We start from the raw sequence: 10698 nt of genomic DNA on the forward strand, positions 1-10698 counted from the left end.
CTGTTGTGCCTGTGCACTTTATCTGTTTCACTGTTGGTGAATGAGAAACGAACGTCCTCTCCAGTCCTTGTATGTCTGGTGAATCTGAAGAATTGACATTAAAGCTGACTTTGATGTTATAGGCCTACCGTATATTGAGAAAATTTAGATCGGTATTATAAGAGATGCATTTACAGTTATGTATTCAGTGCAGGGGCACTGGCCCCCTAATGGCCCCCATCTAGAACCCTCCATGTTAACAAGGACTTAGATTTTTGCAAAGCAATCTATGTGACAATAAGAAATATTTTGATAAAACATGTCTAAGAAGAGCATTTTGAAAGTACTTCAGGATAAACTACAGCAAATTTAAAAAGATTTTTGTGCAAAACATCTTCTATGGGATTCTTGTAAAATATTAGATATAAGATGTTGAACATGTTTGTGTTTGATAATGCTGCTGTAAATAAGATAGCTGCTGTGTTTTCTAGCGTCTGAGCTGTGAAAACTATCCATCCAAACATGCTGCTCTGAATGAAACAGAAAATAGAAATGATAACATATAATTTCACTTTAATATAACCTCAGTGTTTGAGAACCCAGGCAGGGTTTTTATGATTCGCCATCACAAGGATCCTGGGCTATTTTTGAAGCCTAATGTTGTGATGATGGAGCTCCTTTTCTTTGTGTGTGTTATCACACTCATCAGTTCCCTTTATTCACCCTGCAAACAGCAGCTCTGTTCCGAATCACAACAACCCCGCACAGGAACTGTACTTGACCTCTCCTTCCTTGCATATATCTCTTTTTGAAAACAGCCATATGCTGCCGACAGAGGAGGAAAATTGCACTCACAGGAGAAAAAAGATCTTTTAAAGGAGTAGTCATGTTGCATGTTGTTTATTTTTATTTCATTTATTTTTGCATTTAATACTTTGTTGTTGTTTTTTTTTTGCTCAGCCTTTCCTTTATATTTACAATAACAGCATTGAGATAACATACTGTCATGATCTTGGGAGGAGATGATTGGCTTATTTATTAATTTTTATTCACCTCTCCAACTCTGCTTGTTTTCCAATCATTGCTCATATGATCCACCTGCTCCTGCCTCTATTTAAGGCGCTTGCTCCCAGTCATCATGGCCAAGAGTCTTGTTCTCTTTAGCCAGGGGTGAGAGTGTTTTAGCATTAGTGTTTCTGATTAACTGACCCTGACCTGTTCTGCCTCTCAACTACTGAGCCTGCCTGTTTGGATCTGTTTGCCTGACCTGCCTTCGGACTCCTACATGTTCTACATGGTTGCAGCATCTTGGACACTCTGAGTGGCAGAGATGGGAAGTAACGAAGTACAAATACTTCTCAAGTAGATTTTTCTGATATTTTTACTTTACTTTACTACTTATTTTTATGGCGACTTTTTACTTCTACTCCTTACATTTTTACACAAATATCTGTACTTTCTACTCCTTACATTTTAAAAAATTGGCTTGTTACTTTAGTTTTGAATCATTTCAATGGAGTTACCGTTATTATTTTTCACGTCATTAATACCAAATTCAATCTAATTGGATGGGAATCTACGTTGCATTTGACGCACCACTACAAGATGAATCGACAGATTCGGCGGTATTCATTGGCGGTAAATCATTGCAGCTTGGTGGCGGTGGCGTTAGCATAGTAGCATGGACGACGAGATGATTGAAAATGAACACAACGGAGATCTAGTCCTATTAGCAGACATCCATTTAAAATGTAGGCAACGGCATGAAAAAAGTGGTTTCTACTTTTACTTTTATACTTTAAGTAAATTTACAAGCCTGTACTTTGTTACTTTTACTTAAGTAAAGAAGTTTAATCAGTACTTCCACTTTTACCAGAGTATTTTTGAACACAAGTATCTGTACTTTTACTCTAGTACGGAAAGTGAGTACTTTTGCCATCTCTGCTGAGCGGTGCCCGCCGCATCTTGTTGGCAACCCACTGGCTGGATCCTGCCTCGTTCTCTGGGCATGGACTGAACTTGTAAACCAGTGACTCACGTGAATAATCATCCTCCCTCAGATTATCATGGTCACTAACCTGTGTTTCTATACTGCAGAGGTTCCAGCCTTAGATGCCCTAGCCCCTGCTACTCAGATCCCTGATTATTTTAATAAAGACTTTTTGAATAATCCCACTGTCTGTCTTGCCTGAATACTGGGTCCCTCTGTTTTGAGCATCTGACACATACTGTTTTTATCCCCCTCACATGTAGTGAGGAGGGGGGTAAGCAAAAAAAGTGATGTTGCTAAAGGTCTGGTTATCCTTCCGCAGGAGTGTGTCGCAGTGAGCTTGTTGCAGATATTTATGATTTATGCTCAATATTGAAGCATGGTCTGCGCCATGTTATCCCACTAGAGACTGACATTTTTTCGGGAATCCCACGGGTCACGGGATTCCCGTGGGATGGGAGTCAGTATTAGTAACGATCACGTGATTGGGACGGGACAGGATTTAGATTTCTACTCTGGCCCGGGATCGGGACGGGACACAATTTTTTTCTGTGGGAGTGGGACGGGACAGGAGTGAAAATCCACTCCCCTGTCAGTCTCTATATCCCACGCCACAATGCAAGAGGGACAATCAGGAACTAGCTGTGGGTCTAGATACGGCCGAGGCGGTGAGGTAATGGGGGCAAGTTTGTGCAACAACGGAGGGACATGAGGGTGAAAAAGAGCGGGGATCCAGGTGGAAAAAGGGTCCCAGCGTTCTCACGCACCTCGCTCTTCTAGCTGGTCCATCTTCACGAGTCGTTTTCCACAATGGCGGTCATACAAACAAAACAAGCCGGTAAAGTACCAAACAGGAAATACGTATAGAGTAGAGCGGATGTAGATATGACCAATCAGAGGCCTCCTGTCTGCTGCACTGCCTTTGGTCGCCTACAATTTTGGCATATTTGAGTTTAGTGCGACACACTGAGCTTAAACCAGCCTTAAGCCAGCTAGCACCTTCCTGCAAGTTGTGACACTAAAGAAGACTATGGCTACGTTCACACTGTAGCCTGAAGTGACCCAATTCCGATTTTTTTTGCCCATACGTGACCTGTATCTGATCTTTTTATGACATTCTGAACGACACAGATCAGATTTTTTCAAATGCGACCCAGGCCACTTGGATATGTGGTCCCGAATCCGATACGTATCTGATCTTTTCAAATGCGACCTGTGTCTGTACGGCCAGGTCGCATTCATCCGACCTACACGTCATTGATACTTGACAAATGTTACTAAACGTTACTAATCTGCGTCCTACTAAGCGGAGGCGGGAAAAACTAACAACCATGGCGGAAGATAACACAGAGAGCAGTCAATGGAGAGAAAGTGAGGTTGCTGACTTAATTCATATTTGGAAAGATAGCTCGATTCAGACCAAACTCGAAGGGTCTTACCGGAACCGGGGGATATTTGAAAACATTTCCCGAGAAATGGCCGATCGGGGATACAAACGCTCCTGGATCCAATGCCAACGGAAAATCAAGAGCCTCCGGGCCAAACTTAAAGAACGCAATATACGCTGCGGTATTACGAGTCATGTTTACTTCCGCAAACACTGAGGACGCTTGCTACATGTGACGTCATCGCGTCCTCGAGTGCGCATGCGGGACACTTCGGTTGAACGCTTTCAGTTCACACAGTAGATCACATACAAGTCGCATATACTTGGAAGTGTGAACGGACACGCAAAAAAATCCGATTTCACAAAAATATCGGAATTGAGCATTAAGGCCTGCAGTGTGATCGTAGCCTAAGATTCAATCTGAAAGAATGCAAAAAATATTTTATATTTGAGAGCCCGTCGGTTTCATCCAGTCTTGTCCAGTCAAAGAAAATGAACCTACGGCTCATAATGTTGTCATCATCAAAGATGATGACATTAAATAACATTCATGGCATTTCTGCTGGTGGTTGAGAACATTCAGTATGAGCCATGCCTTCCTACTCTTTGCCATCATCATCCTCATACCTCATGATAGCCTTTCCCACCACTTCTCTAAATTTGGACACCCTGCTGAGTCTCCGGCAGCCCACAGCAGTCGCCCCTCCCTCCTTCAGCTGAGTAACCCACTTGACAAACGTAAACCTTCACGTGAATTTACAGCAAAAGACGCTGATTATTCCCATTTAAAGGTGAACATGAGGAGCAGGATGTGCGGTTGCCATGGAATTCTCTCAAAAGCTTTTGGCAAAACAGGCGCATCCCACTTCTGATGTCAGCACTCAGGGATGGAAGGATGGAGGGAGGGAGCGGGGCGAGGAAGGAGTTCAGAGAAACGGCGAGAGACGAGGGGGAAGGGGGTGATGCAGGGAGGGAGGGAGGGAGGGTAAAAGGGAGGCAGCCTGTTGCTCCTGATTAAACAGCTTCCTCGTACTCCACCAGCTCCAGCGCCTGTTCTGAGATGGATCAGAGTTGGAGCTAGAAGGAAGCATATTTCCCATCCTCAGGTTTCCTCTGCAGGGATACAAGAGCAAAGTAAGTATCTTCTAATTTACAATAAAAAAGGATTATTTTTTTAAATTTACAGTAGAAGACAGAAATTAGTTTTTTCTTTAAAGCAAGTCTGTCTTTGAGAGAGTTTATTATGCAGCACAGAACTTAAATCCCACTCCAGTCTGGATATTTCCACAACTAGTTTGGATTTGAAAAGAAAACAGGTTGTTTTACCTGAGAGCTTTTCCACGCAGAAGATGTACAAAAATATCCCCCATGTTTTGACACCAAATACAATACATCGGTGCTTCGAGGGAGAAAGACTGAGCAGATCAAATGTTTCCTGTCAAGTGCATCTCCATTTGTCTTTCACAGATGACCGGGATTTGCATACTGGATACTCTGCATATACACCATGGTAACAAGGCTGCGGTCACATCGCAGAGTGATATGATCTGTAAACATTTGCTGTAATCTCAGAGTTCAGAATGATGAGAATCGCTGTCTGGACGGGCTTTAGACGTTACAAGCCTTCCTTAAAATCTAACTGAGAATAGATGTGGTAGAAACTTGCAAATCTGGTTCCTCAAAGAGTAAAAGTGAGGGTCTGTAGATCTGCTGGATCATTTCCAAGGACCAGCCATGCTCTCACTTTAGATATCATGTCAGCTTATGGCACATAATGCGATTATGCGTCTGCAACACTCATGCCAGTCTAAGTCTTTGGGGTCAGTGATATATGATATGTAATCTATCAAAGGCTCTCCCTTCTCCAGGTAACTGTGAGCATAATGAGATGAACTAATGACTTTTTTCCTGCTCTAATAGCATCTGTCTGATTCTTCACCACAAAAAGGAGCTCACAAAGTACAGTTTCTTCCACATTTAAAGGTACCCTGATGTAGGAGTGGAACCAATAGAAAGTATATCAGCACACAAATCAGTGTTTTATTTGCCTTCTGGCTACAAAATTGTAAAGACCTAAAAACATCAGGCAGGTGTGAGTTTTTATGCATTCATCTCTTTTTGATAAATAAGAAAAATTACGCCGACCCCAGGTGTTGGAGCCAAATGCTTGATTTATGATTGAATATTTATTTCTAGTTTACTATTTTTGTCTGGTTTTGGTATGATATATATGAACATGAAATATTTTGGTTTGAAGTATAAGTTGACTGACTTAATTATGAAATTATGAATTTGTTTAGTTGTGTTTTGCTGCCATTCATAATTTACGCTGTTTCTCGCCTCCGCCCCTTAATTATGGACAGGTGACTGCAGCACCTGGATTATATTGGAGATGGCTGTTGGGGCCGGGTGAGCTCTTGGATTCAGTCAGCGCAGCCATACAGTTTTTGACCGCTTTTGATTATTGTTGTTTTTTTGAGTGGCAAAAAAGGAACGAAATGAGCCAATATGATCTGCCTCTCACGTAAGAAAATCTAAGTTTGTTTTGATTTTGGAAAATAAAGCGTCTTGATCAAGAGGAAAGAAAGTTTGTTGATTGCATGGTCACATTAAACAACATCTGACAGATCTGAAGTGAGTCTAACTTGGATGCTTCTCACTGAAAAAAAATCGAAATCTAGATAAGTCATTTTTTCTTAAAATAAGTGTATTTGTTCTTGGATTGAGGAGGTAAAAGATACATTTTGCCAATAGAACAAGACAATTTACAGTTAAAATAAGAAAACACAATTGCATTGTCTTATTTCAAGTGCATATTATCTAATTATCTTATTCTAAGAATAAGAATACTCATTCTATTGGAAAAATGCCTGATTTACATTCTAAAATTAAGGGTAAATGCACTTAATTTAAGACATTTTTACTTATTTCTAGATCAATTTTCATGTGCTGAACCAAGAGCCAAACGCATCTTTATTGGAAAGATTGCGCTATTACCAGGTCTCCATAATAAACCAGTTGATGCTCTCTACCTGTAGACCAGCTGCTTTGGAGATGTGTCAGAAAATTAAATATTTTATGCCCCAACTTCAGTAACACAACACAAAGATTGAGATTCTCTGCAACAAACGGTGCGTGCAAACTTTGTGTCTTCATCAATATGCAGACGATATTCTAATTTAACCTATACGAATTTTCTTTCAATATTGTTACAAAGAATACTGTTTCCAAACATTTTCTTCTTCATATTTTTGAGTTTTTGTGTTTTTTTTCCCATTTTATTTTTCCCAATTTTTCTTTTTTCAGACTGAATTCAAGAATTGCATTCTTTTCAAATTACCTTTTACGTCACTTTGTCTTCAATTCTGGAAGCAGACTTTCCTCTGGAGTGAGGGTTGAAGACATTTCTTTTAGTCTGTACAGACTTTAGTAACAACATTTCTTTTTGGTCACTTTTGCATTTGCAACCAGACCGAGCGTTTAAAGAGAAAGTGAAAAACAAATTCAAAAGAATAAAATGTGTATAATTATTCTAAAAAAAGAGAAATAAGAAACAAGAATTGAAACTATAGAATCTGTAAAAAATTGTTTTCCTCAAAACTTGTTTTTCATAAGGATTTTAGAAGATTGAGGGGGTAGGGCTTGAGCCAATCCTTTCAGACATTTATTAGAAACTTGTTTACATAGCCCTGAAGCAGTTAGACAGTCGCATGATTTCTGGCCTCACAGGAAGAAAATGCAGCAAAAAGATGAAAAATGATGCACACAGTCAATTTAAACGACTTAATGTTATGCAATCTTTATATAATCAAGTTAGACGAGCACTCACAAACAGTGAGAGAGTGCAATCATCCACTCAGGAATAAAAACGCCACGGACGAAAAGAAAAGTTAACGAAGTTACAGACTGAATCTGAGGTATTGATGTAAACTTGGGATGCTGCTGCAGTTTTGCAGACGGAGCAATTGTGTTTTGTACTTTGTGGAGGATGATGTGGAGCAGCGGTGCTGAAAGATGTGGATTTGTTGCACCCAGAGCAGACAGTGGTCTGGCTGGGTAACAAACTGCAGACACAAATTAGTGGAGGTGTGATGTGTCTTGCTCTTTTTGTCTAAATGGTTCCTGAACATTTCAGCTTGTGACCCAAAAAATAAAGATGCAACAGTCATGATTTATCCTGAAAATATATAATTACTTCACTCTATTTTTATTTATATGAAATTAATTAAACTAATTAAATAGGTGTCCTTGTGGTTAGGGGATAGAGCTTGTAATCCTGAGGTTGTGAGTTTGAAACTCACTCCGACAGACTGCAGCTCTGGGTCCTTGAGCAAAGACCTTTAACCCCACACTGCTTCCTGGGCGGCATACAATGGCAGCCCACCATCCCCCCAAGGGGATGGCTTAAATGCAGAGAGTTCATTTCGTTGCGCTATACTTGTTACAATGTAATGACTATTGAAAAAAAAGTTGGAAGAGAATTACACTTAAGTACAAATTTAATCATTTTATTCATTATTTAAGATGTATTGTCGTTATTTAATGGGAAATTTGATTTTCTAGTGCTGTATTTTACAATTTAATAAGATAGTTAAAGGAGCACAAAGCAAAATTTTATCACAAGATGGGGCTGTGACAAGTGCACCTGTTTATCCCTCAAATTTAACCACAGCCTTCACTTATTTATCATAAATTTTTAATTTTCCATGTATGGTTTGTTAGATTGAAATTAGTTTCATCCGATTAATTTTTAACATGTGAATAATCTTACTGTTGTCCACTAGATAGCAGTGCTGTCCATTCTGGAGCCTTATCCCTATTTGATGGAGAAGTAATGCCAAAAATGGAGCAGTGCTGAAACAGAAACACGAATTGATCAGAGTTCAGTCAACTTCAACGTTCCCAGGCCAAGGACCCCCAAACTGATGGCTTAACCCTAACCCCATATATTGTATGAAATAGTGTTCTATCAATCTGATTCTATAGTCACTCTATTACAGATGGAGTAATGTAACAAAAGTAATTTCTCCCTGGGATTATTAAAGTATTTCTGATTCTGATTCCTGGTTGATGGGACAGGTGTTGTGAATGAAACGGTGCCCAGCTTGAAAGAGCTCCTGTGTGTCGCTGAATGTGTGCATTGATGACTGAAAGACATCTTCTGCCTCCATTTATCTGTTTACTACAGTGTGTTGAATTCATGTTAATGTGGATTTAAAGACATTTTAATTAGTGGAAAAATTGCAGGGGGGAATATAAAAAAAATTGTCTAATCGACCAAAACTGTCGCGACCCCCATGCAGTACCTCTGTGGACCCTCTAGGGGTCGCGGACCCCCTGTTGAAGACCTCGGATTTACACTGTTTAATGGCAAAGCAGGATATAGAATACATTTCCTGTGGTAGTTTTTGTAAAACACAGGATAAATTCTTTAAGTTATTATCTAAATGTTGCACATTTTGCTGTGCTGCATGGAGGAGCAGCACAACATCTCTGCCACTGCCTGTGTCCAGGCTACCGTAACCGGGTCGGGTTCGGTCGCTCTGTCCCCCCCTGGCCCCCTGAACCCGTCCGCCGGGGTTCCCGGACCAGCCCCCGAAGTGACGGCTCGGTTCTGCCGCATTGTAGTCGACCAAAATCCCGGACAATTTTGAAATTCCCCCCAAACAGTTTTTAGGTATGAAAAGTAGGACATGTCCGGAAAAAAGAGGACGTCTGGTCACCCTACCATATCTACAATTTGATGTTTCAGTGAGTGAGTGCTTGTTGCTATGATGCATCTTTGCTCAGCAGCTTCGCTCGTTGTAAACCAACCAATCAGAGCACAGCTCATCTAAATATTCATGATCATACCATAAAAGGAGGAAAACTTGTCGTTTCATTCTAGGGCTTTTAACCAGGCTGCATTTGGGCTCCTAGAACAACAAATATGCCATTTTCAGCCCAACCAATGTTACACACACTATTCCGAGACCTTAAAGACCAGCACCATATAACCTATGTAATCATTCTATCACCGCTTTAAGTTGTAATTGTGCACTTTTTAAATAAAATTTAGCATATAGTAAAACAGTATTTAGCCCCCCATGTAGACGATCTTTCCCCCATGGAAAGATCGTCTTTATCAAGGGCATTAGCAAGCTGTGATTGTTCCGAGTTGAATCGTTGACCGTAAAAGTTGAGTCAATGTTTGATTCTATAAATAATAATCAAGCTAAGCAGTTGCAGGGGTGGGTGGGGCCAAATATTGCTTACAATAGGCCTTGCTGCTGCAACGTTCTTGGTTATATCAGGTCTAATCCAGCTTTTATTGCCAACTGTAGTGTGTGCTCAACTAAACCCATAGAAAAGGTAATAAGAGGCCAGGGCAACTTTTGAGTTTTTCAGATGTGAGTCGACAAAAGTTGACTTTTGGTGAATGCCCTTCTGCATACAAGAGATAACTTTTTTTTTTTTTTAAGAAAATGGATGCTTATCAATTAACCATCAGTCGATTGACTTTAGATTCATTCATTAATCGATAAATCGCATCCCTAAAATGTACACAACAAAACAGTATTTGGAGGAAAATGTAAAATAAATAAGTAACTTGTATCTTTTTAAAACTGTTAGAAATTGAACTTAATTTTGGCAAATGATCATTATCAAGCAAATATTTCGATCGGCTTAGTTGGAGACTTGAAAAACTGGCTACCTAAGGTGGGATTTCTAAATAGTATATGAAGAACAGAGTGCTTGGAATTTGTTGTTATGAATGAAGAACCTCTCGTGACTCTGATTTTCATTCGAAAGATCATGATACAATTGGTTTAGAGGAAATTGCTCTTCCTCACCTTGGTTTAGGTCCACAGAGCACTGATGATTGCTGCAGAAAATATGCCCATAACATCCCTCTTTTGTGTGTCAAAGATATTATTCTGCACATCCATTCATCTTGTTCCTTTTTCTGGCAAAGCACAGAATCCACTCTGGGACTGAGATTCTCAGAGGGTGCGGATTAACGCATCAGGTCATCATACGACTTTTCTATTTTAGTGGGCAGGATACGAAAGGAGCTTTTTGTTTGTTTGTTTTTTTCCATAATTTGGGTTTTTAAATAATTTTATGCAACACTGTGTAACTTTTGACCCTTGTATTACTCTAATTTGCAATTTAAAGTTGTCATTAGCAAAAAAAATATATAAAAGTGTCCTGATTAAACATATTTTTGGTTCTCTAATGTAGGATTTTACTAAGAGGGTTGAATGTGCTCTCATCTTGTCATGTTAGATTTTTGTCAACAGAAATTTATACAATTAGTAAATTTTAAATGACAGATATTAGTAATATTATGCAGTGGTGC

The sequence above is a fragment of the Cyprinodon tularosa genome, unplaced genomic scaffold, assembly GCF_016077235.1.
Source record: "Cyprinodon tularosa strain WSP-4 unplaced genomic scaffold, ASM1607723v1 ctg99, whole genome shotgun sequence".
Lineage (NCBI taxonomy): Eukaryota > Metazoa > Chordata > Actinopteri > Cyprinodontiformes > Cyprinodontidae > Cyprinodon > Cyprinodon tularosa.